The 6,493-nt window shown below is 47.1% G+C and overlaps 1 pseudogene; it reads right to left on the reverse strand.

The window, feature by feature from the left end:
• Positions 1–5,027: 5,027 nt before the first annotated feature.
• Positions 5,028–5,276, reverse strand: LOC114223934 (cytochrome c oxidase subunit FA4 pseudogene; annotated as a pseudogene).
• Positions 5,277–6,493: the final 1,217 nt, after the last annotated feature.

Consider the following 6,493-nt stretch of genomic DNA (forward strand, 5'->3'; position numbering starts at 1 on the left):
TGTACATTTCTCTGGACCGGAGTTTCTTGCCTCCTTTATCCTGCCCCCAAAGTGCTGTGAAGCTGGGCAAGGTCATGTCTGATGATGATAGCAGAGTGGAATCAGGGTGGGAAGCCCACAGGAGATGGCCTCATCTTGGTGGTTTTCCTGCATGCTCATCCACACCCAGGAAAGAGAAATCTCACAGATGCCTGGCTTTGGCCTTTCTCTGGCAGAGGCTCCGGGAGCTAACCAGTGGGGGCCTTGGGGTGCTGTGCATGCTGGCTCCAGCTCCCTGGTCACCTGCACCATCAGGGCTGGTTTGGGGGCTTTCCTCAGAGACTGCCAGCCTGCTGAGGGCGACACGATGACTCTCTGTCACCATAGACCAGGTGACGGAGGCTTAATTGAGGTTGAGCAACTTGCCTGAGAATATCTCACCAGCGCATGGCAGAGACTGGACCACATCTGAGTCTGAACGCTTTATGACATATTGCCTCTCTCCAGAGCTTTGCTAGTGGCTCTCATTCCCGAAAAGAAAGATAGAGGAGCCGGACCTTCACTGTGTGTGATAGCGCCTGGTCCCTGGAGCCCCCATCGTAGGATATGAGAACACTTCCTCCGTGGAGTCGTCACCTGTTTCCACCTGCCCTCCCCACCTGTGTTCCCATTTGGACTACTTAAGGGAGGAGCCCTGTGCCGGAAGAGGTTGCTGACACCTGTTAGGCAGCTAATCTGCATCAGGCACAGTATAAAGCGTTTTACGAATGTGATTAATCCTCACAGCAATCCTGCAGGTTGAGATTTTGCTCACCGTAGAGATGAAGTAGGAAGAGGCCAAGTGTTTGCCTCCCACTTGAAGAGCCCATCAAGGCTTGCTGACTCAGCCTGCCTGACCGCTCGGAAGATGGTGGGAGACAGAGAGAGGGTGCTTCTACCACCTGTCACCTGCAACTCAAAACTCCACCATCTACCAGCAGCCGTGCCTCGATTGTCCTGGAATGTCATGAAAGCCTGTGAGAAACCTTTGGGAATGGCCCTTAAACCAGAGGATCTCTGCATTAGTTCAAGGCTCCTGGCATTGGGAGGACCAAGGAGAAAGAAGAGCTCCCTTCTGCAGAGCAGGTCCCTGGGCTGACACCTTATGCTCATGGTCCTCTTCTGGGTGGAGGTACCCCACGTGCTGACCTCTGAGGCATTACTTGGAAAGCAGGAAGCGACTACAGAGTCGAGGGAGCCTTGGGGGACAGCCACAGATGCCTAGCAAGGACAGGCCCGTGGAGATGTTGATCCACTGGCCCAGCTGACATCCCTCTGGGGTGTAAGCAGCAGGGCTCCCTCTCAGGCTTCTCGAACAATTCCAGGTTCTTTCTGCCTGCATTCCAGGTGGATCCTGTATTTCAGAAGGCTGACTGTCCCCTTCCTGGATGCTTGCAGCCTTTCTTTAGCACCTTATCCTCACAAACTAACCGAATCCAAATCTTCTGCTGGTCCGTGCCCTCTTGGTCCCACCCCCTCTTATCTTGGATTTCAGACACCCCAGGATGTCTGTCCCCATCATTCTGTTCCCAGTGAGCTAACGTCTCTCTCATTATGCACCCATAGTGTTTCCCACCCCCACAGGACAGGACAGTGGCCTCCAGCAGCCATAGCTGCTTCTTCCAAAGGGTTCAGAACAGCTTTGGGCAGATGATGCCCACACAGCCTTCTGCCTGTGTGCTGGGGAGAGGCAGGGAGAAGGGACTAGGAAAGATTTCTATTTCACAGCGTTGCTTGCCAAAGCATCAGTCCATTAGTTGACACCAGATAACACGGTAATTAATAATGTAATATGATGTGATTTCTAGGCACTCGTGCCTGAAGGCCTCTGGTCCCAAGGACCTTGGTAAAAGGTAGAATTAAAAGCAACCATAATCTCAAAGAAGACATCGTGAACAAAGCTCCCTGAGACTGAAGACGACTGAGGGCCACCAGTGGTCCACACTCAGTGGAGAGCAGCTGAGGCTCTCAGCTCGCAAGGGGATCCCCGCTCCTTGAAATTTAGACTCAGCGGGGTAGACATTGGGCCATTTACACTTGACTGCTGACCTCCCCTGCCCAGATCCACGACAGACCTCCCGAGACAAACCCATTCTTTCTCTCACCCATTGGAAGGGAAGGGACAAGAAAGTCATAGATGGGCATAAGTTGGAATCTCAGCTCTATCATTTACTGACTACTGACCCTGAATGCCTCTGAGCCCTCCACTTTCCACTCTACAGGATCTACAGGAGAGCGTGACTGCGAACACCTGCATACCTGCCGAGCTTACGAAGTGCTTATTCGCATGTATTACTTCCTGCTGTTCTTTAATGACTCTCTGGGGTTTTACAGCCCAGACTACCTGCCCAGCATCTCCTCTCATCTGCTTCCCTGCTAACGGATGCCTCCTTTTACTCTATGTGGCAACATGCAAGACTAGAAGACATTTCCCAGCCTCCCTTCCCTGATGGCCAGGGATGGTCGATGAGATGTAAGCAAAAATTTTGGGGGGTGGGGTGGGAAGGAGACCCAGGACAATCCTTGAAAGGGGCTGACTCAGCTGGGAGTATGCCCTTTTGCCCATCCCTTCTTCCTTCTAATTTCTACCTAGGATCCAGACACCACGGTTGGCATTCTGCCAGCCAACTTGGACCAGGGGGTGAACTTGAAGTTGGAAGCCACATGCCCGGGATGGCGAAATAATAAGATAGAGCCTGAAGCCTCCCATGACTATGGAACTGCCATGGCATCTTGAAATGACCTACACATGACAGGATAATAAACCTCTATGTTGTTTAAGTCCAAATCTGCCTTATATGGTACAGATGATTATCCTGTCTTTCAAAGGGGAAACTGCAGCTAAGCGAGATTAAGCAACTTGCCCAAAGCCACCCCTTTAGGTCAAAGGGGGCTACAGTTACACTCCTGAAAGAGAGAGCACTGCCTTCCCACATTCCCAAAATGTTCTTCAGTTTGCAAAGATCTGCAAACACCAAGAATCGGATGCTGTTCTTTTGCTGGAAGATGAAAGCATCTTGCTACCTTCTGGAGCTGCCATTTCCCGAGGGCTCTTTTTATCTCTCTGGCTTTCTTTTTTATTTCTCTAGCCTCTTTATCCTTGGCTCACTGCTGTTCCGTACTTCCCTAAGCCATTTTACCTACCAGTGGGAGGATACTGTTTGGCAGTCCCGAGCCCTGAAGCACAAAGCGAGTGAAGCCAGGACAGGGGCAGCCCCTGCTTCTGCACGTCCCTGAGAAGAGACTGAGCCATTCCGTCCCTGGAGCTCTCGGAGTTCACAGCCTTGCTCCCCAGCATGGCCAGCACAGAGAACACGTCTTCTAACCCTCCATCAACCTCTTTCCCCACTGAATGGAGAAGGAGTGGACAGGGGTACATGAACTTCTGGGAGGTCTGTGAGAAGCTGGCCAGGAGACGAGGTGGCCTGTCCCAGGAGGGGGAGCTGGGCTCAGTCAGGCCCCTGGTGTGCTGTGGCAGACAGAGGAGCAGACATTCCATGTCCTGGGGAGATGCACAATTTAAGAAGGAAATACCAATTCCACAATGCCCCTCAAAGGGAAACCTTGACATGGACATTTGGCTTTTGCCATCTGCTGATCCATCTGCTGGCTCCAGACACCCTGAATGTTGGTCTTTAGTTTGGCAGGATGGATTCATGAGTGCTAAGTTGGACCGGACAGAGGCTTGGAGTGGAGCTGGCTGTGGGCACCACGTGAATGGGCAGCTCCCATTTCTGGGGCTGGCGTGGGTTTTACTTGCCATGGGAGCAGACAGGGAGTGGCGGAGATGTCCTCAAGAATTGGGGACCAAGAAGATACTAAAGAGTTTGTTTGTGTACAACGTATTCTGAAGGGGGAAAAGAGATTCATATTAAGTTTTTCCCTCCTTACTCAACCCCACAGCAGTGGAGCCTGGGAAAATGCTTCTCTCTCTCACTGACCAACCAGATGAATGAAGCAAATAATAGTGAGAGCCAGCACACCCACACCAGCCACTGTGCTGGGTGCTGCTGTGTTTCACATGTATTAACTCATTTGATTTTTATGATAACTCTCTGTAGTAGGTGCTATGATTATATCCATTTTGCAAAAAGAGAACACGGAGACACAGAGCAGTTTAGTGACCTGCCCAAGGTCCCCGAGCTGGAGAGTGGTGGAGACTAAGAGGAACTCATTGCAGCTACGTCTTCTCAACAGATGCTGAACGCTGGGGTTTCTGGGAAAGCATGGAGACAGAGCCCCTTTGGTTCAGTCCCCAGCTCTGCCACTCACTAGGCTGGTTTTACCACTAAATGTCCCAGGTAAGATAATTAGGACATTAACATCTGTTTCACATGAGGAATGTATGGAAAATGCCTGGCCCCACTTATTCCATAATAATCCATTATTTTGAATATCGTCTCTCTCCTTCTCTCTCTTTTCCCCCAAATATGTGTTCATTGCTCCTTTAATGTATTCACTGGAATCTTACCACCCACCTCCAGGTCAGATCAGAACAAGGTTAGGTGTAGTTATGCTCACTTTAGAGATGAGGAAAATGAAGCCTAGCAATGTTTCCTGAACTCCTTCCAGAACATTTACTGTCTTTCTTGCCTTTTAAATATTAAATCTTCTAAATGATTCACACAGTACAGAAGAATATACTGTGGTTATCTCATGCTCTTTCTTGGCATTCCCCACTATTATTGTTTTAGTATGTGTCCTTCTAGTCTCTGTTCCAAGCACAGAGCATACTCATGGGCGATTTTGAAGCAGCATGCGTGTGTGTGCTCTTGCGGTATTCATTTGCTGGCCTGCCGAGCTTCACAATATGTCCTGCTCTAGAGGTCTGCTCCTTTTTTTTTTTTTTTCAAGTTTCAGATATTTATTATTCAGCATAAACCCCAACACAATACACCAACATGATTTTGTGCATTTAGAGGGGAAATATTTCCTGGATAAGTGGAAGATTGTGTGGATGGCTTCTGGAAGACCTTCATTCTAAGCAGCTTTATAATGAAACATTTCATTTAGAAGTCTGGACCTTCTTTCTTCAGTTGGCTGAAATCTACATTCACTGAGTAGAACTTGTATTGATCATTAGGACCCAGTTTGTTCCAGGGTTCTGGGTTATTCTTCCTATCCCAACTGACATTTGGATTGAACAATGCCAGGAGCAAGATATACAGAGCTGCTCCAGTACCTTCCGCCCCAATAAATACAAAGAGGGGAATCAAGCTCGGATACTTCTTGGCCTGACCAATGATCTGGCGTAACATGGTTGCGGCAGAGGCCTCCTGTCCAGGAGAAGAGAAAACCAAACTTGGAAGGCCCGGCACTAAGTAATTGGTCTGCTCCTTTTTTAAAATGGCTCCATGACTAGTATAAGTGTATCATTATTTGTTTATCCACTGCTCTCCAACTGTTGGACATTTAGGTTAGTCCCAGTTTTTGATGACTGTAGTAAGTGTTGCAATGATCACTCTTATGTGTCTGTTTTAGTACACATGCTTAATGGTTTCTGTAGATTTCTAAAAGTGTAACTATGTGTCTAATAGTATAGCTATTCTAACATTTTCAGTACTACCAAATTGCAATTCAAACAAGTTTTGCCAAATGACATAACCACTGAGGCTCCTGGGTGGTGCAGTCAGTTGAGCATCCGACTCTTGGTTTTGGCTCAGGTCCTGATCTCAGGGTTGTGAGATTGAGGTCTGTGTGGGGCTCTGCGCTCATTGTGGAGTCTGCCTGGGATTCTTTCCCTCTCCCTCTGCCCCTCCCTGCTGTGCTCTCTCGCTCTCAAATAAATAAATAAATCTTTTTAAAAAATGACATGTCCACTGACAGGGTCCAGGAGTAGCCCTTCTCTCCTCTCTTGCCAAGATTGGGTATTTTCAAGTTGCTAAATATTTATTTCTCTGGTGGGTTAAGAACAAACACCCTATTGTTGTTTTCTATTGAATTTCCCTGATTATAGGATGAGCATCTTCTAAAAATATTTATTAGCCATTTGTATTTCTTCTTTTACAAAATCTCATTCATATCCTTTCCCTCTCCTTCCATTGGGTTTTGTCTTTTCTCTATTGATGTATGGTAGCTTTCCATAGAATAGATATTGATTTTTTTCCCCATTGAATATATTGCAAACATTTCCCCTCTGGTCCTTCTCTCTTGCTTTTTAAATTTGTGCTATGATGTCTTTTGATATATAGATGTTTTAAACTTCTAAGTATCACCTTTCTTAATTTTTCAAATTATCAATTGTTCCAAACTTACAGACAAATATAGAATATATAATTTATATACTCACCACCAGCATTATAAAATCTTAACATTTTGCCACGTTGAAATAGTTCCACCATCTTGTAATTTTTATTTGCAGTTTTAGTTTTACCTTTTTATTTTATTTTATTTTGAAGATTTTTATTTATTTGAGAGAGCGAGAATGAGAGAGAGAGAGAGCACATGAGAGGGGGGAGGGTCAGAGGGAGAAGCA

Source organism: Eumetopias jubatus, unplaced genomic scaffold (genome assembly GCF_037043125.1).
Source record: "Eumetopias jubatus isolate StellerSeaLion01/CBP00866 unplaced genomic scaffold, mEumJub1_p1.0 scaffold_12, whole genome shotgun sequence".
NCBI lineage: Eukaryota > Metazoa > Chordata > Mammalia > Carnivora > Otariidae > Eumetopias > Eumetopias jubatus.